Source organism: Leopardus geoffroyi, chromosome A2 (assembly GCF_018350155.1).
Source record: "Leopardus geoffroyi isolate Oge1 chromosome A2, O.geoffroyi_Oge1_pat1.0, whole genome shotgun sequence".
In the NCBI taxonomy this organism is placed as follows: Eukaryota; Metazoa; Chordata; class Mammalia; order Carnivora; family Felidae; genus Leopardus; species Leopardus geoffroyi.
Genome location: NC_059331.1, coordinates 132,878,516 through 132,904,384, shown reverse-complemented (window position 1 = coordinate 132,904,384; position 25,869 = coordinate 132,878,516). Strand labels below are relative to the sequence as shown.

At 37.9% G+C, this 25,869-nt stretch overlaps 1 long non-coding RNA gene across 4 annotated transcripts in view; it reads right to left on the bottom strand.

Annotated features, from left to right (window-relative positions):
- Positions 1-4,089: 4,089 nt before the first annotated feature.
- Positions 4,090-25,869, bottom strand: part of LOC123606735 — a 31,220-nt gene continuing 9,440 nt past the window's right edge. Inside the window, exons 3-8 of one of the 4 annotated variants that reach the window (XR_006716477.1) lie at positions 20,990-21,170; positions 19,575-19,708; positions 17,824-18,053; positions 8,632-8,750; positions 6,266-6,436; positions 4,090-4,273 (exon numbers count right to left, since the gene is read on the bottom strand). This is a non-coding gene — a long non-coding RNA (uncharacterized LOC123606735). Of the gene's footprint in view, positions 4,274-6,265; positions 6,437-8,631; positions 8,751-14,315; positions 14,452-17,823; positions 18,054-19,574; positions 19,709-20,989; positions 21,171-25,869 lie in introns of all 4 variants that reach the window. The other 3 variants (XR_006716475.1, XR_006716474.1, XR_006716476.1) reach the window with 3 other exon arrangements.

The window sequence follows — 25,869 nt, the reverse complement described above, 5'->3', positions numbered from 1 at the left end:
ATGGTTCTTAGCGTCCAGATCTTTCATCTCCTTGATTAAATTTATTTCTAAGTATTTTAGTGCTAAGGTGAATGGAATTGCACAAAGTAATATGTGTGCTGTAGTAATGGAAAGGTTTGAGATCTGGGGAACAACATGCATCCATCCTTCCATCCGTTCGTTCATCTGACACATACTTTTGTGACTGAAAACAAATATGATCTCACACATAAGATATTGATTTATATGATACATATTAAAATCCAAATAGGTTGGGAAGGAATTGCTATCATGTTCAAAATTTTCCTATAGCTCTGCATAGATGCAGAATGAAATCTAAAATCTTCTGCTCATCCCAAAAGGCCATTGTGTCTGCTGCTTCCACCTCTGGTCTCAGTTTGCCTTTTTCTACACCTTGTCCTTTCTTCCTACCTCCACACCCAGATTTCACTCTTCAACATTACTGTCCTGCAGTTCCCAGAATTTGCCATGAGTATGGTGTATCCTTTGCCTAGATTGCACTCCCTCCTTGCTAACCTGGGGGCAGGTTTGATTACTCCTCCCAAGCCCCCACTGCACTTTGTTTATACTTATTAACGAAAATATCTTCGTGTATTTTTCTGAATAGTTTTCATTAGATTCTAAGCTCCTTTAAAGCAAGGACCAATTCTTTTGTTTCTCTAGAGGCCTCATAGATTGTGTATCGTATATGGACAGGACCTAATAAATATGTATTGAATAAAGGCATTTTAATAAATGAATGAGGCCATTTAATAGTGTATCTGGTTATAAACATAGTAGAAAATTTATTAAATGAAGCCTATTGCAGAAAAAAAAGCCACAATTCATTGAAGACATGTGCTGAAAGAAAAAGATTTAGGTTAAGAAGAAAATTACATAAGGATTAATCATATGCCACATTTCAGTCCAGAATGTTTTAAAGAATGTTAAAAAATATTTAAAGCAGCAGAACTTTTCCTTCAAATCAAGTCCCACTGAGGAGTGTAAACAAATGAGATAAAACTATAAAAGTTTCTTCAAATGCATGTAGGCGAGGTAGTAGGGTTCCAAGAGCTTTTTTCCCGGGGAAAGCAAATGAGAAATGCACTGTCAAAGGCACAGAATATTAAGGTCTTACTTACATGGGACTTTTCAGTTTATAAATTGCTTTGACATTGTGTTTTCTGAGCCTCACAACAACATTGCTGAAGTTGGCAGGCAGAGTAGATACTATCCCAATTAACTAAATCAAAGCAGACTTAAGGGACTTGTCCAAGTCTTGCCAAGAATTGCGCTCACTGATGTTATATATATTGTAGCTACTCATCAAAACCAAATCCTAGGACTCCACATATAACTTATCTTCTGGCATAGAATTGCCATTTGAACGGACAAACATGCATGCACACATAAATGTCATAAATGTCATTATAACCCTGGAAAGCTCCCAATGAAGTCCCTCAAGCATAACTGTATATCCTCTGGGTTTCCAGCTCTTTTTTCTTTGCTCTACCGGTACAGAGTATGCTCAGACAAAATTCTAGAAGAGCGACTGCTTCCTAGCCTTGTTGACTCCAGGCTACGCCATGAATCTTTATGCTGGTGGGTTTTTTTGTTTGGTTTGGTTTTTTTTGGTAAGTTCTATACAGGCCAAATACCCCTATATAAATGCCTCAATGCAATCTTTTACTTAGGATTTTAAAGTCACCGATCTCACAATGTACCATGAAAATTTCATACATTTATCATAAATAATCACAAAAAATAAAGAATTCTGAGGAGGTAAAGCCAACTGTACAATTAGAGGGCACTGTTTCCAAGGCTACCTTCATTTCTAACACCAAATATATGGTCAGTGTGTTCCCAAAGTCACTCTCAGTTTTTTCAAAGTTTATTTATTTTTGAGAGAGAGAGAGAGTGCAAGTGGGGGAGGGACAGAGAGAGAGAAAGAAAGAAAAGAAAGAAAGAAGAAAGAAAGAAAGAGGGAGGGAGAGAGAGAGAGAGAGAGAGAGAGAGAGAGAATCCCAAGCAAGCTCTGCACAGTCAGTGTAGAGCCCCATATGGGGCTTGAACTCACGAACAACAAGATCATGACCTGAGCCCAAGTTGGACACTTAAATGACAGAGCCACCTGGGCACCCCTCAGTTTTGATAATTCACTAGAAGTACTAATGGAACTCACCAAAAACTATTACACTCTTAGTTACAGTTTATCGTAGAAAAATAATATGGATTGAAAGTATTAAAATCAGTCAAAGGAAGAGACACATAGAGCAGAGTCCAGTAAGTTTCCAGATAAGAAGCCCTCATCGTCCTCTCCCCATGGAATCAAGATATGTTACTGTCCCAGCACTGATGTGTAACAATATACATGAAGCATTGTCAACCAGGAAAGCTTAGACAAGCTTTGGTGTTCAAAATCTTTATTGGGACTTCATTTTGTAGGTATGATTCATAGATTGTTTGATTGATTTCCCATGTGCTAGACTTCGGTCTCAAGGCTAATTGATACTGTGTGATCCAAAGCCCCTACTCTCAGTTACGTTGCTGGCCTTTCTGGCATGGCCAGCCTGCACCCTAGGATGTTGTTTGTGCCCTAGACCACACATTAAGATCCAGTGTGGCCAGTCCCCACACTAAACAAGGACACTTCTATCACTTATGACATAGATTACTTCCTAGGAACCGAAGGCAAAGGCCCGACCTTCAGGCCATGCCAAATTCTTTACCACACAGGTCACAACCAGCATTTGGCCACGGCTGTCTTAAAACAAAACGATTATTTTTGTCTGGGCATCTACATTTAATATAGCAGACACAGCAATAGTATCATTATAAATGTGCCTAACATATGGAGGAGATGATGTGGGGGTAAGGATAGATTTTTTTTTTTTAATTTTTTTTTTTCAACGTTTATTTATTTTTGGGACAGAGAGAGACACAGCATGAACGGGGGAGGGGCAGAGAGAGAGGGAGACACAGAATCGGAAACAGGCTCCAGGCTCTGAGCCATCAGCCCAGAGCCCGATGTGGGGCTCGAACTCCCGGACCGCGAGATCGTGACCTGGCTGAAGTCGGACACTTAACCGACTGCGCCACCCAGGCGCCCCTAGATTTTAAGAAAAAGTTAATCCATCCTATAAAACCATTACATATATTTTCATATTTTTGTCCTTAGATTTACCACTATTTGTATCTTGTGATGAATTTGTGTAGAACAATTTAGGGTAGGAATTTGCTCATGGTTAGCTAAATGCAGTTCTCTCTCAGGCCAGTCATTTTCCACAAGTATTACATGCTGAGGAGGCTTTAACTAGTTTCCCAACACCCTTGACCATCAATATCAGGACTACAATCCTACCAACAGTGCCAGTGTTACAACATTTCACAGGACGGTAGTAGATATAAACTGAAAAAACTGGTCAAGAGATACTAGCACAATACTGGACTACTACTCAGCCATTAACAATTAGTCCAGCCCATCATTATATATTGTATGACCAAAATGTCTCCCATCTGCCTGAGATGCCACTCAGGTTTGCAGACTTCTATTCACTTTTACAAGATTCTGAAAGCAGAAGTGGCTTCACCCTTTCAGATATTTGGCATAATTAAATTAGGAGATGATATCATCTCTTGCTATGAACCTTTTGAGGAAGCAATATAATATTGGATTTTCCGCCTTGAATAATCCATTTGTTCATTCTCTTAGTGACTATTTTTCCTTCTGTACTAAATTCAAATCTAAATTTTTTCACCTTTGGGAAGGATGTTAAGTTCAGCCATGATGCCAGTCCAGATTGCAGAAGCAATACTGGCCATCTTAGTCCAACAAGTGCCTCCTGCTCAGCCTACTTCTTTTCATATAGAGTAAGGACAGAACTAATGGGCTATCTTGACCACTAGTCAACCCAGTTTTGTCCGATGGGATAAATGCAAAGTTCACCTCATCAGGCCCTGGAAATTCTGACATAAATTTTATTTTTAAAAAATTTTTTACATGTTTATTTATTTTTGAGACAGAGACAGAGCATGAACGGGGGAGGGTCGGAGAGAGAGGGAGACACAGAATCCGAAGCAGGCTCCAGGCTCTGAGCCGTCAGCACAGAGCCTGACGAGGGGCTCGAACTCACAGGCTGAGAGATCATGACCTGAGCCGAAGTTGGACGCCCAACCGACTGAGCCACCCAGGCGCGCCCTGACGTAAATTGTCAAAGGTATAGTTCCAGTTTCTTACTGAGGAATCATCGCTCTTTCCAGTGCCCACAGCGACAGCCCTGGTTTACTACTGCATCTGGTAGGAAAAAGGAAAGTTGAAGTACTTTGGGGGGAGAATGAGAAAAGTATCATCATCCCAATACCCTCCTCCTGTGGGAAGGATTATATAGTCCTGCTAGTGTCCTCCCCACCTCCTCTTCCTCATATCCTTTAGAAAGCTGAGGAATCTAATGGAGATCCTCTCTTAACCTTCCCTCCTACTGAGTGTGAGCACACACTTGTGAAGTTGTGTAAGCCTTCCCTTTAGGTCTTTACCTGCCCCCCATTTCAGAAAACAAATATTTCAGTTGCCCTTTCTAATTATCTATCAAACCATCCCTTGAAGGATGACATTTCTTTGCCCGTTATTGGACATTTATGGGCTGTAAAGTGTGCTCCTTGGTCTGAAGAAATGCGACTCGGCCCAAAATGGTGCAGTATTTTCTGTTGGGTTCTTTCTATATTACCCTGAGGACTTGCATCTACCACCAGGTAAGCAAAGCCAGGTTCAGAATATGTGTCTGTTCCTGTCAAGGTCCATTTGTGGCCTCTGGGGACTATTGGCATTAGTCTGACTTGACACTGAAGTGTTGGGCCTTCTCTCTGGGGCATCTTCACCATCACCACCTGTGGTCTCTGTCTGTCTTGTTGTGAGACAGAACAGTTCTTATTGGCATTTTGTGCCTCAGGAGGTATTTAGATTCAGTCCATTTATGCACTGCTGAAAGTTCCCAAGTTCATTTTTATAAACCCAGGTAAGTAACTAGGTCAAGGGAGCACAGCAAGATATATGCTTTCTGGTTCCAATCACCTACCCATCTTGGAAGGGTATCTTCTGATTGGGCATCTCTGTACCCTACTTTAAGGTATCTCTTACATTCCCATTATCAGAAAAAGTCTCATCCCGCCAGAGGAAAGAGCTGAAAATAGATCATCATTATTTGAGACACTTGATACTCTCTGTGTCACACTTTTAAAGGTCCCCTAAGCAACAGCATCTGTATTCATATATTTTACTCACTATGGATTACGTAAAAATGTAGCAAGGTGGTTCTCAAACTTTATCAATATCCTGTGGAGAGATTCTGATTCAGTAGGTCTGCAGTGCAAACAGAATTTGCAAGTCTGAGTTCCTAGGGGATGCTACTGATGCTGGTCTGCAGACCACTCTTTGAGAGCCATTATAGCACATTGTTTTGAAAATCATCTGTTTATGTCTCTTTCTCTGCTGGAAGGTGAGATTTTCAATTGCAGGAACAGTTTTATTCATCAGTATGTTCCCATATCCTAACAGAACATCTAGGAAAAATATAAATATTTGTTGATTTAATGAATGGTAATGATGTTTCTTGCATTATGCTACTTATATTTATACTGCTTTTATTGGTAAAATCACCTGCATATTTGACGATGGTAATATGACTTTATTTTTCATACATGTACTGTTAGCCTTTTATTATTAGTATAAATATTAATAATAGAACATTATTTTATTATATTTTAATAATTTCAACATGATACATGGCTAATAGTCCTTGCAAAACATTTTTTTGCTAAATCACTAGGTATATGTGTGTGTGTGTATGTGTGTGCATGTGCTTGGATGAGAAGAATGCTATTTTCCTTTTATTATATGTGAATTGGTGATATAAAATTATTACATGAAATATTTGGCAGCTGTATATACCTTGCAGGCAAAATTAATGAAAAAGAAAAATTTATAGAATCTAGGCTAATTTGAAAATGTGATGAAACATGTCTTCACAAATTAAAGTTTGGAGAATGGTGGAAAGTACAAAAATGCACTGATAGCCTTTCTGAAGATGCCCCCCCTCCCTACCGCATTCTGTATTCTGCTCATTAATTGTTAAATTAATATTCATTTGGGTTCTGGTTGGCCTCTTTAATGCCAGGTTCCCAAACTCAAGTGGAACTAAAGGAAAACTACCTTAATTTTGCCTCTTTTACATCACTCTTAAAGTTTCCAGACTAGCACTAGTAATTCTAAGAAATTAGCAAACCAACTTACCCTGGGCCATGATTTAGTCCAATCTCATTAGCTGAGTCCCAACTTCAGTGTCGCCTGTCTTACTTCAAATATGTAATTAAGAGGGCCAATGAAGGCCAAACTGCGTTTGAAGGTAAAGCAGGACTCATGGATGCAATAATGAGAAACTGTGGCAACTAGGATTATTTAATCCTGCAAAACAGAACGTAAGTAAATAAAATTCAATTACAACTTAATTAAGCTAAAAATTCTATAAAAATCATAAAATATGGAGCAAAAGCTGATTAGTCTCTTCTTTGAAACAATTCAGTAACATGTTGAAAATAGTCAGTGGAGGACATTGATGGCCTATACATTTAACACCAATAAAAAGAGATAGCACAAAATCAAACTATGAAGTTCTTAACCACTGAACACTGAGTGTTAGATTCCACAGTTGGGTTTTTTAAATGGCTTTAAAACTTTAGGTTTAGTTTGAATTAAAAACTCACCACAGACTTAAAACTAAGATTTAAAGGGTATGTGGTAAGTTTTGTCAACTCAAAAGAACCAGTTATTACACTGAAGATACTATGGCTTTTTGATAATTTTAATGGAGGTGGAAATGCCAGTCATTACTGATAGATAAAAGCAACGTGAAATGTGAAATGTCCTGTTTGTGTCCTATTTGAGGAGGTGTTTACCAAAAATGTCTAAACAAAAATCCCTGATATTACAAAATATTTTTTTCATTCTTGCTGGGTCTCCAATATTTAGACCCGATTTCACCAGGTAATTACAACCTCAGAAAATGAAAAACATACCAGAATTGGGAAGGTGTTTTGCAATCTGGTCCTAGTCAAAACTGTGGACTAGGTACAGTTTTTCTATGGGGCTCGCCCACTTCCCTTTGGTGTCTAATACAGTCGTCTCATTCTGTTTCAGGGTTTCCCACTTCTGGAACAGGCTTCCAAATCCTGCAGGGACCAGATCTCTAACAGGTGATGATTTGCTAATCCTGTGAAGTAAACTGTGCTGATGTGTATAGTTCCTACCAATTGGAGAGGGTGCTAGAGACTATGACTTCCTAATTCAGTTAGTGCAAATTGCAGTCTCTAAGGATTGTAGGAGCCCTTACGGGTAGCTTTCCACACAGTGCAAGAATCTCACCCAAGTACCTCTTCAGTGACGGTTCAGTAATGGGAAGTCCAGTACTTCACCAGGTGGGGCAGTTTTAGATGTTAGAAAGTTCTGTTTTATATTAAGCCAAAACCAGGAAGGAGCAGAGGTGTCAGAGGAAAGAACGTTAGCTTTGGGAAAGGGGTTCAAGGCCAAATTCCACTTCACCATTCTCTATCTGTGGGAATCTGAGTGTGTTTTTTAACTTCATGGAACTCGGCACTCTGATAAAAAGGAATAAAAGAAAAAATATCAAAAGAATCATAATAATATTAAATATTTGTAAAACAGCATACAGTTCTGGGTACATAGTGAAGGTCCAATACATATGAATTTTGTCTTTTCTCTTATTATTCATAATCTAGTTCTTCCTATATGAAACATAAAATTGTTCTGTTCCTTTTATTTGGTGACAACTTTCCAAATTATCTAAACCTAGGTGCCATGCTTCTCTTTGCACAATTTTCTTTTATAATCCAAATATCAGCCTATCTTTGAGCCATTCCTTATAGGGCATCTTCTTCCAACACTTACTATCCTATTTCTTTTGTATAAGTGCATTCTACTTTACAAAAATCCATATAGAATTAAGGTGCCTATAATTAAGGATGGTTCTGTAAAAAATGAGCTAAGTAAAATAATTTTCGAAGTGTTAATTTGTATTTCCACTCCCTACATCATCTCATCTTCTCACGCCCTTTGCTGGGCTTCGTAGCACCCTATCATTATCAGAAGTATCTTCTTCATTAGTTAGCTAGTTAATTAGTTCAACAAGTATATGTGTGCTTATTATTTCTCTCTCTTAGTTGAATGTAAGTCGCATGATGGCAGAGGTCTAGTCTGCCTCCCTCACCCTTTTGTAACTGGCACTTAGTACAGCCTCTGGCACACTGGAGATGCTACTGGATATTTGAAAGTAATGAATTCAAAAAGACCATGAGAAATTATTTGAGGCAGAGATGATGATGACTGTATACATGGAATTGCTAACTCATAATTCTTGCATAAAAATTTAATTGCTTAGAATTTTATATTTGTCTTCTTAATAAGAATTCACATACGATAGGAAAAGGAGAACATGGAAATAAATGAACATATCTATCCTTGATTCCACTGATCAGATCTTCCTTTTGTTTAGGCTACAAGGAGCTATTCTCTAGCCATAGAGATTCTCTTCACCCGGAGACAGAGGAATTCCCTCTGCACCCCCAGCAGTAACCCTTACCCACCATTGAGAGAATTCTCCTCCAACTGCCAACTTTGGTTGACAGATATAAGGGAAATTCCTGTGCCCTTGCATGACACAGAAAAGCACAGTTGTGGCCACTTGTCCTTTGTGAAATGGAGACTGCAAAACAAAACAAAATAAAACCATTTGTAGAAAAGTACCTTATAATTCAAGGAGGTCACTGTTCAAGGTATTAAGGAGATAATTTAGTATACAACAAACAGTCTGTGAGATTTTAAAGTGTCAGTTAAAATAGTTTTGGTATTTGTTATTTTAAATGAGTAAGTTTAAAATATTCCATCGACTTCAGTGAAAATGTCTAATTCAAATATCTTCAGTTGAATCTGGTATTAATTGATTCATTTGTTATATATAGAAATAAAAGTTCCCAATAAAATATTGGTCATACATCAAAACAATTTGTATCATCAGAAAAACCCAAAAGAAGTGGCTCTAAACTATTGATTAAGCATATATATTCTTGGGACGCCTGGGTGGCTCAGTCTGTTAAGAGTCCAGCTTTGGCTTGGGTCATGATCTCTTGGTTCAAGAGTCTGAGCCCAGCATTGGGCTCTGTGCTGACAGCTCAGAACCTGGAGCCTACTCAGAACCTGGAGCCTCTGTTCCTTCCCTGCTCATGCTCTCTCTCTTTCTCAAAAATAAATAAAAAGCATTAAAAAAAATTTTTAAAAAGTATATATATTCTTTGAAGGAATCATCTGATGATACCATGTTTTCCACTTTTGCAAATTAAATGAGCTTGGTGACCCATTGGATTAATGGAGAAAGCAAATAAAAGTTGAAATTTTAGTTTAAAAATATTAGATTAAAATTTTATATGCTAAGGAGTAGTCAATTCAGTGGTCAAACTGTCTCAGGGCTTTGGAGGAAATAGAATTGAGAAACTCAGTCCATCTCAGGGCAGATGGGGGAAGGCACACTCCGTGTAGGTGGTATAGCCCTGCCTTATGTAAGTGTGCTGACATCATTCCACTAAGGAATATAGACTTGGTTGTGCCAGATCTTCTGATTTTAAAGATGAGCTGGAAGTCTGTATTTTTACTTTAACCTCTTAACTTAATGTATGCATAATACAAATTATAATATATATATTATACAAATATACATATGTATAGTAAATATATATACATACTCTTAGGCCAACATTCTAGGAATCTATTTTATTTTATTTTATTTTATTTTATTTTATTCTTTTATTTTATTTTTATTTTAGAGAGAGAGAGAGAAAACACAAGTAGGGGAGAGAGGCAGAGGGTGAGAGAGAGAATCTCAAGCAGACTGGAGGCTGACGCAGGGCTTGATCCCACAACTCTGGGATCATGACCTGAGTCAAAATCAAGAGTCAGACACTCAACCAACTGAGCCACCCAGACACCCCCTATGAATATATTTGAAACAAAGACCCACTTGTGTGTACAGTAGTAATATGTATTAGAATGTCACTTTCTGATTTATAATAGAAAAATAAAAGTGAAGACACCCTATATGTTTGTTGAGTAGGTAAGGAATTTGAAATGTGTTGCGTCTGAATGATGAAATGTTAGAAACAGCTGAAAAAAATGTGGAAGATTCCCAAGGAAGATGTAAGACATAGTTATTAAAAATAATATTGGAAGACTGGGTATAGTATAATTAAGAATACATGAAAATGGTATTTCTATTGTGAATGGGTATGTATGTATGTTCAGTGATCGAAGGGGTACTAGGAGAAATGGGCAAAGTACAATTGGGTTTTCAGAAAATATTTCTATATGTATGTGTGTTAGTTCTCAGCAACAGGATTGAAAGGGCGTACAACAGAATTTTGACATATGTTGGCTTTCAAATGGGAACTCAGACTGGAGAAGTGAGAGGGACTTTGATCTTTCATACCTGCTGCTTAAATATTCTCCAATAAGGATATATTCATGAATTGTTGCATAAAGAAAAGGAATAGTTAAGATGAAATGAAAATGAAGTCAGTAAAAAGAGGTTTTCATAGTGATGAACAATAATAATATGAAAAATAAGGCTTTACCTGTTGGTTAAAAACCTTAATTACTGGTATGAAAGCTATGCTATTAAATACAGAACTCTATCTTGAAATGATTTAAAACACAGCCTCTCTTATCTGAATGTCTGGGTTAAAATCTAAGACAGTTCAGCTGTGTGAGCTGGCCAACATTTGTGTATGTAATAAATCCCAACTGATAGCATCTTACAAATAATAATAGATAACGGAGGTAAGATGCTCAGTCTGGTTTCTGATACATTGAGTAAATTTTCTAAAAATATTAGCCATTATTCTTGGAAATGAAGTTTATGAAACAAAACCAAGAGGATTTGCTTTAACCATCTCTGGATATGTTTTTAATGATATGTTTTCAATCAAAATCCATGTTATTTTTGTAGTGGGTCAACAACAGTGCACAGATATTTGGCTATGTGAAAGTGATGTATTCAAGATGATGTTTTTGTGAAATTCCCCCTCTGCCTTTTAGCAGCTGTCTTAGTATCAGGCAGTTCTACACATTATAGGTATAATATAGTAGTAAAGTATACGGTTTGCTTCTGGGACTACAGACTTTGCAACAGAACAAATTTCATCAGTTGCTTCCTGCATTTTTATACACATGCAATACATTATCTCTAATAACGTAGCTCTAGAGAGGGGTCAGTGGCCATTGAAACGAATGCTTGTTAACACCAGCATTCTTCACAGAACTAGAGCAAACAATCCTAAAATTTGTATAGAACCAGAAAAGACCCCGAAAAGCCAAAGTTATGTTGAAAAAGAAAACTCATTATCAGTTTTTCTGTGTCAGCTTTATGTGGAAACAGACGACGTCCAAACTGAAGCCTAACAGTCTCTCTATCAGCTGGGCAACCCTAACAAACGTGAGGCAGAAGTGTTCAAGGATGTATCTTGTGGGTACATTTCCATCACTCCTGGAAAAGCAGTTGCTGAAAGACATTCTGGCTGAAGAAAATCAGGAAACCAAATAGAAAGCTATTTTTGATTCAGAAAAGAGAAAAATACAAGTAATGACAGACAGTGAAAGGAGAGATGATAGAAGCAGGTGAAACAGAAGGGGCTTTAGAGTAGGTGTAGACTTCTTTTGTAGGACAGTAACTTAAAAGACTTAATAATCGAAATTTATTAAAATAAACATTGCTTTTGTTTATGCAAAAATTTCTTTCCATCTTAAAGTTCTAACCTTTGTAAAAGTCATTCTCACTGGCAGTAAAAATATCTGTTTACTGTCACTACCACTGATTAAAGAAAACATAGCTCTAGTATAATTAAAGGAAGTGTGTACATATTAACATTTCATTTCTCTTACTGCTGTTTCCCCAGCCATTATTTTAAAACCTTTTTTTTTAAATGGTAAATGTAGATAGAGCCTTTTAATTAACTAATGTTTAAAAGTAGGAAATCATGAATCTTCCCCAGATATGCTAGATTCTGATCGGGAGAATATACCCTAATTGACCTGCTTTTCTTTTTCAGGATGTAGAAGAAATTTGAAATGCATGCCCCTGAAAAAGGCACAGATTTGAAATAGAACACCTGCTAAGCCCTTATTTTCTTCTAATCAGTAGTTGCTGATTGAGAAAATTACGCACACACAATATGTATGTATTATGTGTTAAAAATATTCAAGATAATTTATTTTTACTTATCCATACTGAATTTAGTTACCAGGTTTTTTAGTTGCTTGAAATATAGGCAAGTTTATTATCTTGAGGCATTTACATTTTTCTTTATTTTATATTCTACCAAAGCAAAAACTTATTTGGAAACATACTGTGTAATTCCAATAAAAAACTTGTCATTCAATCCTATTGTTTATATTTGTTACAATTATCCACTTAACTGTAGTTTTATATAACTGCCTCAGTGTCTTGCAATCTCTTAACTTAATCATACTCAACATTCAACAAACCTTTGCTGAATGACAATCAGAAAGAACTATGGTACATTTAAACTGGTTTTATGCTATTCTGTTAATTTCATTTTTCACGTAATTTTTGTAATAGACACCTACTGCTAGAATATTTCCATCAGCAGAGAAAACTGAAATGACCCTGTGTTCTGCTAGTCCCTGTCTCCTTCCTACACAAGTAAACACAATTTATACAATCTAAATTAAGGAACCACATTTTCAAAAAATTCTGATCATGAAGAACGGCAGAATGAGTTCTTTTCAAGCCAGAAAATGAGATTGAGTAGTAGAGTCCAGGACTTCTAACTTTGAGCTCATCATCCCATCTGGGACAACCTAGTAAATTCCTTTAACTGCCAGGCTAGGGAATGAGGACGTCATATAACTTACTTACAAGTCCTAGGCCATGGAGAGCTTTATAAATTAAAATGAACACCTAGAATGACTGTTGGAAGCCAGAGCTATGCACGGAGCATCCGTATAATGTGCTCTGTGTGGTTGGCATTGCTAAACAGACAAGCTGTCACATTCTGTACTAGCTGAATATTCCAGGGCTTTTCCTCTGTCAACCAAGGTAGAGGACATGGCAGTAGTCAAACCTTGAGGTGACAAAAACCTAAAGTAGTGTGGTGAGCCCTGTATTATAGAGGGAAATTTACAAGTGTAGGTGGGGAGGAGCATCTCTTGCCACAGCACCTATATCATAATCCAAATGCATCCTTAGACTGAGAACATCACTATTAAAATAAAGGCACATTCTGTAATGACAGGGATTACATTCAGCAAAACTAGATCTTAAACACACACACACACACACACACACACGCACACATGTCTAGAATGGGCCATCTTACATATTTTAAAACAAAATAAAAAATGAGTATTTCTAATTCTGCAATCATTTAGTAGAAGAACACAACACCATATTTTGAAATCCAATGAATAATGTTACCATGAATTTATTAATAGGCTACATGAATGAATACATTTCAACTTATTAAAAAGGAATCATAGTAAATTTTATTTATTTAGAAAAAAATTTAGTTTTTCCTGCTTTTTCTAAAAAAAGAACAAATAATTTGTTTTTAATTTTTATAAATTAGAAGCAAAGAAAGAATGATAGTTCTTAGATAGCCCGCCTTTGGTTTTAGGATAGTCTATGAATTGTGGCTATTTGGTGCCACCTAGTGTCAGAGGCCTTTTAAAATACATTTAAGTTACCTTTGCTTTTAGAAAATTTGTGATGAAAAATAATTTATAGATGGCTGGATTGTCACCTGAAAGATATAAAAATTAAAATAAAATTTATTTGGCACTTATAAACATTAACTAATATTGTCTCTTACTTTCAACCGTAGAGAGGCTTTTGGTTTGACAAAAAAAATGTTTTACGACTCTAAAATAGAGATCTGGAATTGAGAGTGTTTAACTCTATTGTATTTTTTATTTTTTGTCTGGCTGGTTTGTTGGTTTCTGAAGTCAAGTTTATATATCTAGGATTGGTATAAACTTAGAGATGATATTCCATCTTGAAATTAATTATCATTAATTATAACATTACCAACGTAATAAAAGATATAATCATATTTTGTGGGCAAAGTGAAACCTTATAGCATATAGAAGGTTTAAAGTTGACAGATAATTGTTTTCAGAATTAAGGAATGATGGAGATTTGAATTTGAGTAGCCACATCATCATAACATCCTGTACCTTTTTACAGAGAACCCATTCTACTCACAGCATCCAGAAGTAGATGCACAAGGCAAGTGGCCATCCCTGGGGTACAGTTGATTGGATATGAATGGAATGGAATGACCAGAATGGAAGTATTTTGATTCTCTCTTGTGATCATTCGGGATGGTGGCACTGTGGGGCTTATGAACAAAGGTAAGGGTTTAATGTGAAGATTCATGATAAGCCAAGGTTGATGCCAATACAATGCAACATTAAAACCATTTTCAAGTTATGGAATCTACACAGAAACAGAATAAGCCAGTTTTAGAGAAATCAGAATAGTAGAGACATATGCAGGGAAACCAAACATGAGAGACCCTATACGTTATAAGAGAAAAGAGGGATCATAATTCTTGACTTACAGTTCCAGCCTTCCCATGCCCAAGCTTCTACCTTGCTTTTTTGCCCTTTCTTAATAATACCCTCAATAATACCCAATAATGCCTTCAAATAACTTCCTTTTACTTGACCTAGGAGTTTTTGATCCTTTCAACAAAATGATCCAACACTATAAAGTTATGTTTCAAATTTGGTGAAATAGGTTTCATCAAATGGGAATGACATCTTTTCTAAAATACCTGTGAATATCAGATACCACTAGGAAATTATACAATGTATAATTTAATTTAATTTAATTTAAATTTAATTGTGGCTTTGATAACATTTGATGACATGCACTTTTTCTCCTAGATTTTCCTTTCCCTTCCTCACATTCTAACCTAACTTGCTGCCTCGTAAGAGAGGTAGAGGGTGAGTATAAACACTGCTGTTGCTGACTTGGGTTCCCAGAAGCCCTGGACTGGACTGTGTTTGAATGGGGGTATGGGTTTAGGATTTTATAGCACAAGCCCCCGTCTTGGCAAAACTTGAAGTGTGAAAGACTTTATCTAGTCTAGAAAAACTGATATTGAAAGTGGAGAAGAGAGAGGCTTGTGGACCTCTCCTGAAGACAGAGGGGCAGTGAGGCCCTGCTTATTGAAAACAAATCTGGGGGAGGAGATGGGACAGGGTGATAAGACCCCAAGAAGGAAATAACTGTATAGTAATAATATAGACAGAGGGGACCACACACAGCCATAAAATGTCTTCCTGCCTCCATAATACTTCAAAAGAAGCAGCAAAGGGCTCTGAGAGGTACAGGGCCACGTGGCCAGACCTAAAGACCTGGACTGATGACTGTAGCCAGAGGACCTCTTTCTTCCATCCTTGATCCTGTGTAAAAACCTAGAACTGGTCCACCACCCTGGAAGGATTCCAGGAAGGGCTGATGTTAAGTCTTCAAGATCTAAGCAGAAGGGGGCTAGGAGCTAGAAAATAAGTTTTTATGTAAAACAATAGTCTTGGACTCCTTGGTGCATGAATTGAGATCCCACATTATAATTCTAAAATATAAAGTGTTCCATTCTTGTTTCACATGAACCAATATTTAAGTTAATTTCACAAACTTGTTTGGAAAGACTTTATTCTCTGTATTTAAGGGTATCTCTAAACACTAGCTTCTTTAGCATCACCCAAGTGTTTATCAAATAAATATAGATTCCAAGACTGCACCCCAGGCATACCATTTCCCCATCGTAGGGGCTTAGGGGAAACCTTTTAAAAGAAGTGCCCCAGATTTTCTGAATTGTAACAAACCTGGGAACCAATGCTTAGCTGAGTGTAGCCTTTAAGAATCACTCCACAGTTAAACCAGTCTTTACTATTTAAACCTCTTTTGGTTAAATATGTTCATTTGGAGGACGTTTTATACAAGAGAATAAAAATTGTTATTTTCACCAAATTCACTTTAAAATCACTGTGTAAATCATGTGTTCGTAATCTCAATTATTACAGGTAACAGTTATATGGCTACATGGACTTCTCTGACATACAACACTTTCTGAACTAGAGGAAAAACTATTTGAAACACTTAAGCAGAGCAGGTGTAGATTTCTCCTTAGTTGTGAGCTTTCCCTTTCAACCTATCATTAACCTTGTCCCAAGCTTGAGATTTGAATGGCAGGAAAGATGGGGTGTTGGTTATCCATGGTTCTAGCACTTTCTACCACTTACCTTTCAGTATTGTGGGTAAGAATAAGACTACACAAATGATTTCAGGGGTACTACTGGCTCAAGCATATGTTTGGCACCAGAATATCAAAATATATGCCTTAATTTTTTTTATCATAAATTACTAAATTAAGATAAATTTTTACCCCCGGAGAGCACAAGTTAGGAAAAGAAGGAGAAAGAAAATAAGCTAGTACCCCTCACCCCCATTATTGGCTCATGGAATATAAACTAAAAGTACAGCATAAGAACATTTTAGGATCAACGTACAGGAGTGGATGGGTCCTGATATGAGTCATTTCCCTTGGCAGGGTGGGTGGTTACTGCTGGCAATGATCTCAGAATAGACTGCTCACAGCCCAGGCACAATGCAAAGCTGACTTAATACAAAACATAGATAACAAATGGGGACAGAAAGCAGCCTTTCAAAGTTTTGCTCCTAACCACAGGGACTGGGTCTTCTCATGCTGTATTTGTAACATCTGTAAGGTACCCAATAAAAGTCTACTGAATGAAGTTGAATATGGGAGTTCCCAGGAGAGCTCACCTCCCTGTGCCTGAGGTGAGAAGAAAGTATCAGTAGTTCTGGGACTCTGCTCCTGCTTCCAATATTCATCCAACAACTTTTGCTTTCTTTTATGTGTCAGTTTAGTTCATGTTCATATCATTTTATTGAGAATCTAGTCATTATCTAGACACTTTAGATACAAAGATGAAAAATCCAGTTTCTGTCCCCAAAACAAACATCACCAAAAGTCTCCAATATAACTTTATGCATACCATGCCGGAGTGATACACAAAGTACTTTGGATGCGTACAGAAGGGCCACTAAGCCAACTTGAGATTTTTGGGAAATTATTTGGAAATGATGGCAAAGAGAAGTGAGTTATGGAATTGATCTGGAAAAGATAGGAGCTGGACCCATGTAAGGCATCTCTAGCACATAGGTCTATGCAGGGCACAGGGTGGAAATCTGACCCTGTGCAATCTAGGTGAGGAACACTCAAGCTAGTGCAGGTGACAAATGATGAGGGCTCAAGTCACCAGCAATAAAAATGGGAAGGTGGATCTCAGAAAAATTTAGAAGGCAAAACTGGTAGACCTTAGTAGTTGGCTGGATATTGGGAGGAGAGTGGGGATATCTCAGGATGTCTTGTGATTCTGCCTTACAGAGATGGGAAATACTTGAGGACAAGAGAGAGATTTAAGGCCCAGACAAGAAGGCATATTAGATGAACCGCATGCAAGGTGCCTAAGGGCGACAAAAGCAAGGAACTGGATACAGAGGTCTAAAGTTCCAAATAGATGTCAGGGCTTCAGGTACACATTTGGAGATTTTAAGTAAAAAAAAATCATGAGAGAGGAGGAGTTCATTCAAAGAAATTTAGAATGAGAAGAGCAGTGGGCAAAGGGGCAACATCTCAGTTTTCAGGAAAGTAGCTATAGGGTGAGAGGTCACGTACCTGCCTGCAAGGGTAATGAGATTCTCTTGGTCAGTGTTGGAGGTGGTTTCGGTCTGTACTTGGTCACTGTCTGCCTGCTTCTCTTGAACTCATTGGCGCCCCAGGCACCCTCGAGCTGCCAGGACATGGTCTGGACCACCTAGGATGAGTCTCAGCTTTATTTGTGCGACCACTGGTTTCAGTCTCTTGACTTCCTAGATGTGGGCAGAATTGCAGGAGCCCAGGCTTCCCTGAAAAACACAGGGAAAGACACATGGTGAAATACAGTGTTTTGTGGAATACAGTGTTTTGTAAACATTTTCTTTTTAATCAGTGGGATCACTGATTCAAATGAACTCTGATAGATGAGAGATACCCCAGGGCTGTTGTAATTAAAGCCAAGTGTTTGTCCCAGAACAATGCTTTCTCAGATCTGCCCTCTGGTCCCTGAAGCAGCCCCTTAGGCATCTCCCCAGAACTGTTGTAAGATAAACAGCAAGCCCTTTCTGGAAACAAGGGTTTAAACCCCGATTCTGTGGCTCAAAGGTTATTTGTCGTTGGACTGATTGCTCAGTTTTTGTGATTCTTATATTCCTCAGCTATAGAATATAATTACTTCGTGGGCTTGTTAGCATCAGATGAGATAATGTGTCAATGCAAAGCTCAAAGGTCAAAGTAGTCTCAATAAATGTTACTTTTCTTCCTTGCACCATGTCTAGGCCCCAGTGGACAATTTATGGAATCAAAATAAAATCATTGAGTCTTAGAATGGAAAAGGGTTGAGAGTTTTCTAGTCCAACCTCCCCAGGGAGCTCCTGCCAAAATGTCCATCCACATCAGATGGTCCTTTAGTAACTGCCTGGAAATTGCACAGACAGTGGGAGATTTGTGCGTACGTGCGATAGATTCTGTTTTACTGCTGTACGCCTCAGACTGAGTCCAATATTTGACCCATTATTCTAAATTTTATTTTTCAGAACAATACACGCAGTCATTCAAGTTTTAAAGCCAGATTATCAAACATTGTATAAGTTGTGATCCTGTTTTGGTTAAAAGTTATATAAACATACTCACATATGTATGAATATGTTTACAGACCATGTGTAGGATTTATATAAAAATTTAATAGTGGCTGTATATTGTATTACAGAAACAGTTTTTCTTGATAAGAAATTCTATATTAGGTGCACCTGGGTGGCTCAGTCAGTTAAGCGTCTGTGGCTTAGGTCATGATCTCACAGTCTATGAGTTTGAGCCCTGTGTTGGGCTCTCTACTGACAGCTCAGAGCTTGGAGCCTGCTTCGGATTCTGTGTCTCCCCTTTTCTCTGCTCCTCCCCTGCTGCCATTCTGTCTCTCTTTCTCTCAAAAAGAAATAAACATTAAAAAATAATTTTTAAAAATCTGTATTAAATGCTTTTTCCCCTCTTAATTAGCATGTGCTTTCAAAGATATGATTTTTTTTACCTTTTTTTTTTTTCCTCTGGTCTTTAGCCTCTTAACTATGCTTAAGGACAGATAGAGGAGATGCTATCTCCATTCTTCACCAGCATGTGAGTGTGTGCACATATACACACCCACACACGCACACGCGCACACACACACACGCACACACACTCCTGGAATCAGAGGGATGGAATGATTTTCTGGGAGTGATTTTCTGAGGTTTATTGGGAATGGTGGAATAAGAATTAACCTCAGATTTTCCCTTTTTCTTCCCACTGCACCTTTTATGTTTGTTTTTGTCTCTTTTTAGTCTAAATGTTCCACTTACCTCAGCTCTGTCACTTTTGACATAAACCTCAGACTTCCTATCATTCAAGTCATTCTTTTCTGAATGCATTCTTGACTGTTAATATCCTAATTCAAATGAGGTGTATAGGAGTGTGTGTAATATTCAGGTGTAATCTGAAAAACACATAAAGGAATGTATTACCTTCCTTGATTAGGACATTATTAAACCAAGATATAACACTTTTATTAAATATGTATGCATTTCAGCTAATTTTAAAATAATATTTTATATTTCCATTATAAATGTAATATATGTTCACTATAGGACACTTCATAAGTAGAGAGAAAGAATTTTAAAAAGTCACTCCTATAACACCCATAGTTTCTCTAAGCAAAAATAAGTTCTCTAAATATTTTATGTCTCGTCCTACCAGAAAGAAAACTCTTTGGGGGCAGGATTTTTATTTCTTGTGTTCAGCACTCATTTTGTGCCTAGATTAGTACCTGGACTATATTAATGGGCATGTATTCAAACTTTGTTGAAGCAGGGAATAAAATATTTATGTATATACATTTATATTTTTGAGTACATAATAGAATCAGTAAAAGTTTGTATCTTCATTTTTTTAGTTCATATTAAGTTGTTGAAAGCATTTGATTTTTTTGAAAATGTTTATTTATTTATTTTGAGAGAGAGAGAGACAACAAGCAGGGGAGGGGCAGAGAGAGAGGGAGAGAGAACCCCAAGCAGGCTCGTCTCTGTCAGTGCAGAGCCCATCGCAGAGTCAGATTCAGAGCCTGAGAGAGGGCTCCGTCTCATGAACTGTGAAATCATGACCTGAGCTGAAAGCAAGAGTCCAATGCTTAACTGACCGGGCCGGCCATGTGCCCTGCATTTCTATGTTATAATAAATTCTTCCTAACTACCATCATGATTGCATAATGCTCTGTGGAGTGTATATGCCGACTTTTGAGAGGCCACTTAAGTGCTTTTCATGTTTTGTTGCAATGACCAATAATGCTGTTGCAAACATCTCTTTGTACGTGTTTTTGTAATTTTTGAGAAATATCTTGCGTAGGCCTTTCCAAAGTGAAATTCTTGATTCGAAGATGTGAAGGGTTCAAAATAAACACTCTTGGGGCGCCTGGGTGGCGCAGTCGGTTAAGCGTCCGACTTCAGCCAGGTCACAATCTCGCGGTCCGTGAGTTCGAGCCCTGCGTCAGGCTCTGGGCTGATGGCTCAGAACCTGGAGCCTGTTTCCGATTCTGTGTCTCCCTCTCTCTCTGCCCCTCCCCCGTTCATGCTCTGTCTCTCTCTGTCCCAAAAATAAATAAACGTTGAAAAAAAATAAAAAAAAAAAAAAACAAAATAAACACTCTTCTCCCCTCCTCTCTCTGTTATTTAGAATTTGAGTACATGTTGAATGTGTGGTCAACCACTGTCATTGAACTTACAATTTTTTTTCACTTCAAAATCTCCATAGACACCAATTCATGCATTTTAGGTGTGTTTTCAGGCAGGTATGAATCCACGTGACTGCAAAGTCCATGGCTACCTTTCTTTGCACTGCCCGGTGCCAACCACTTATTTCTTCCTGGTCAGTTGAGTGGTGGGCACACTTGTTGCCTCCACCTTCTGAGAGATGAAATTGTTAGTAAGACAAGTCAAGACTCTGTCTGATGCTCAGCTTTTTAGTATAATGAGATTTCTAGCAGATGTCTTCATAGTGGAAGTGCCCCCGTTACTGTTATATCTTTTCTCTGTGACAGATTTTTAATCTGTGTTAGGAAAAGTGATGTCCATATCTTTTATCAGACTGGGCAGTCTTAATTTTCTCTTTTTTCAGATGGTTTCATCTTTCCCTGCCCATAGATATCCATATAGAAGCTATCTTGTTAAAAACAAACAAACACACAAACATAAACATTTTCCATAAAAACAAGGACATAATGCCTGTTTAGGCCTAATTTTACAGGTTGTGCACATCAACTGTAGAAAGCCTAGAAAATGATACAAAGTATAAAGAAGAAAGTGCGAAAAAACCCATATTCCCGCAATTTTATAGGATAGTACTTGTTAATATTTTGCCATATTTCTTCTAGATTTTCTTCTGTGTATGAGTACGTGTGTGTTAGATGTAACTGGAAGAGGACTATAAATTTAACTCTTATCCAGAGATTATATTTAACATATTATAAGCATTTTCTTTTTTCTTTTTTTTAAAGTTTATTTATTTATTTTGAGACAGACAGAGAGTAGGAGCAGAGTAGAGGGCAGAGAGAGGGGGAGAGAGAGAGAATCCCAAGCAGGCTCTGCACTGACAGTGCAGAGCCCAACTCTGGGCTAGAATTCACTGTGAGATCATGACCTGAGCCAAAATCAAGGGTCAGATGCTTAACTAACCAAGCCACCCACACACCCCAGCATTTTCTTTTGGCTTTAAAAACTTAAAAAAAAAAAAGTTAGTTTAATGATTATGTAAGTGTTATCTTGGAAGCAGGCTATAGCTAATTTAATCATGTTCCTGTATTTTTCATGTTTCCATTTGTCTCTGATAAAGATAACACCTCCACGAGCATCCTAGTAAATAAATATTCACATATACACTTGTGGTGACTTCCCCCAGATAGATTCCTCCATGTGGGTTTGCCTGGAGAATGTGCCATGATCACTTCAGGTTGTGTTCAGTGGATCCTGTGTTCCTACCCCTTTGCCAACACTCAGCTTTTGTAATCTTTGTTCATTTTATAGGGGAGATCGAAGGCGTACCATTTTAATAGTCACTACACTATTTGTGAGGATGGATTCTCTCATCTTTTGGCCCATTTTTCTTCTTTCTTAACTTGAGATTCATTATCTTTACTGTGCTTGTTCTCCCCATGTAGGAACTTGCTATATCCTTCCATTATTTATAGCTTTTTTGAATAAATTGATAGTTTTTAAGTTGATTTTTATCTTATCCCATTAATTCATGCCTGGTGTAAAAAGTCCAATTGTATTATAAGGTTGATCACCAAAAGCAGCAGTCCTCAGCTCACTCATACCCATAGTCAATTCCCCTTTATCAGAGGCATCCATGTTCACATCTCATAGCTCTGTCATCTATTTTCTTCCATTTTTCTGAATAATATGCTAAGACAGCTATTTAAAATATTTAAAATTCAGACATTATTGACTTGCCATTATGAGGTTAGCTATCTTCTACACTCCCCACCAATGCATATTTGTTCTCCATCCCACCTCTCAAATATGGTTATACCACGGTTTGGGCTAGAATCAGTACATGTTTTCACTAGTATGGCTATATACATATTGCTCATAGTTATGTTCTTGTACATTTTCCTGTTTGTTTGTTTTTTGCTTGTTTAGGTTCACATTGTTCATCACTAACTTGTTCTCAAATCATCTGGAGCTACTGAACTCTTGTCTATATGATCAAACACACCCGATAATTGTTTATCTCCGTTTTCTTGGTGGCGTCCTTTGAGGGACCTCCTGGTCTCATGCTCCAATCAGAAGTATTCATTCTCTGGTCCTGCTACATGTCTGTCACCCAGAGGTCCTTTTGTCCCTCTCTTGCCTGGAATTCCATCTTTCATTCTTGATTTACCTCCTTCAGCAGTTTCCAAGAGGCGAGTGTATAGGATATGAATTTTTTGTGATCATCTATACTGTTGAATTCACTCTTATATTTGAGAATTGTTTTTTTTAAGTTTATTTATTTCTGAAAGAGAGAGAAAGAAAAAGAGAAAGAGAGAGAGACAAAATATGAGCAGGGGAGGGGCAGAGAGAGGGAGATACAGAATATGAAGCAGGCTCCAGGCACAGAGCCCTATGCGGGGCTTGAACTCACAAACCGTAAGGTCATTGCCTGAGATGAAGTCTGTTGCTTAACTGACTGAGACATCCAGGTGCCCCAAGAATTGTTTGTTGTTCTTTTTCTTTAATTTTTTTAATGTTTATTATTTGAGAGAGACAGAGAGCAAGCAGGGAAGGGGCAGAGAGAGAGGGAGACACGGAATCGGAAACAGGCTCCAGGCTCTGAGCTGCCTGCACAGAGCCTGACGCAGGGCTCAAACCCACAGACCGTGAGATCATGACTTGAGCCGAAGTTGGCAGCCCAACCGACTGAGCCACCCAGGAGCCCCGTTTGTTTTTTTAATATAATGCTCTATTGGAAATCATATACCCTCAGAATTGAAAAAAAAAAAAAAAAAAAGGCCCCATTGTGATCCAGGATTGCTACTGAGAAGTCTGTCATGTTTCTATTCCTATTTTTTATATTCGACCTGTATTTTTCCTCTGCAGGTAAGTTCTAAAATCTATACTTTACTCCCAGTGTTCTGATATTTCATCCTTTATTTTTGGTATGGTAAATCAGCCACTCCTTCAGTGGTTCCTGGAATTCTTTGTCTTTAACAACTCCAGAAAGTAAATGTCCTATGTTCTTCCAGGTGGGAAGGACCAGTCATCTCCCCAAGGACCACTTGGTGGTGGTTGTGGGCGCAGGTGGGGGGGGATGCTGATTTCTTCTGAATTTTATTCATTTGTTGATTCTTTCACTTATTTGTTCAGTCATTCATTTTTGCATTCAACAAACACGTAAGTATTGGCAATGTGGCAAGCGGAACCTGGCAATGCAGATACAGAGACACATGTTTTCTACACTTGTGGAGTTTATGGTCAGTCTGGTTCCTTTTACCTTAAAAAAAAATGTTTATTTATTTATTTTGAGAGAAAGGGGAGAGGGAGGGGCAGAGAGAGAGGGAGAGAGAGAATCCCAAACAGGCTCTGTGCTGAGCCCCGACGTGGGGCTCGATCTCATGATCCATAAAATCATGACCTGAGCCAAAATCAAGAGATGGACACTTCAATGACTGAGCCACCCAGGCTCTGCTCCTTTTATTAGCATTCTGATTATGTTTTTCTATGCTATTACTCAACTATTGCATCCTAATATATGCCTACGTTTTGATATTAGTTTTTTTTATAATTTTTTTTTAACATTTATTTATTTTGAGACAGAGAGAGACAGAGCATGAACGGGGGAGGGGCAGAGAGAGAGAGGGAGACACGGAACCGGAAGTAGGCTCCAGGCTCTGAGCCATCAGCCCGGAGCCTGACGCGGGGCTCGAACTCACGGAACGTGAGATCGTGACCTGAGCTGAAGTCGGACGCTTAACCGACTGAGCCACCCAGGCGCCCCTTGATACTAGTTTTAACTTTACTCCAACCACTTGGTGCATCTTACTTTTTTCCATAACCTGATTTAACATTTATTGGTAGCACACTGTGCACATTCAGTGCTTGGGATCAGGGATACACAGGGGAGCGAGGATGAAATCTCTGCCTATATATTGCTCTTTGGTTCTCTGTGTTTGCCTCTCTTGTGCGTCAGAGGCTGAGAGAACTCTGCAAGAGATTTCCTTTCCTCCAGGGCCACTGAAAGTGAGCAAAGAGCAAATCTCTTCTTCTCTTAGATTCATAATCTTTGATGGAATTTTATTAACTCAGCCCTCTCCGATCCCAGGATTCCACCTGAGGGGGTCCTTTATTCCTCATCCTTCCCTGACCAGGTGCGTATGGCGTGTGTTAGTGGTGCTCAGAAGGTGAGAAGAAGGATGGATGCCACCATAAACATAAAAATCTCCTTAATGCTGAGGCAACTTAAGAAGGCAGACATTTGATAACTTAGCTCTCTATTCTCCCTTGAGATAACACAGGTCAGGTTCAACCATGACCATGGGCAGTGTCCCAGGGCAAAAGTCATTGTCAATATCATTAATCAATGACATTCCATTTTTCTCTTTCAATCACTCTCTCCATTTTTTGGCAGTAGAATTGAAACATGTTTGTCAATTACTTTACCAGCTCTGACCTTTGCAATTAAAACAGCACTACAAAAATTTCTCTGATTCTTGCATTTTCATTCTTTCTTACATGCATAGAAGTTTTGGGGACTCTTGAATTCTTCTTGCCTACCAAAATTTAGAATGTTTTCTCAGAGAATTCTTTTGCATATGTGTTTCAAAGGCCATCTGAGTTAGGATGATCTCATACCACAATTTGTGATCACCTCCAAACCAAAGATTTGAGACAGAATATATTCATTCTCATCACAGTTCATACAATACACATTTAAAATAATTTATTTATATCTGCCAACATTTTTGTTTCTTGTAGAGTGTTTATTTTTTATAGGGTTAACAGTTCAGAAAATTTTTAATTTCACCCTCTTATGTAAATGAATTACATAATTGATTAAGTCATATTCAGCATCAACACTCATATTTTCAACTATTTTCAACTTTAGTCTTTTAAAATCCCTTCTTTC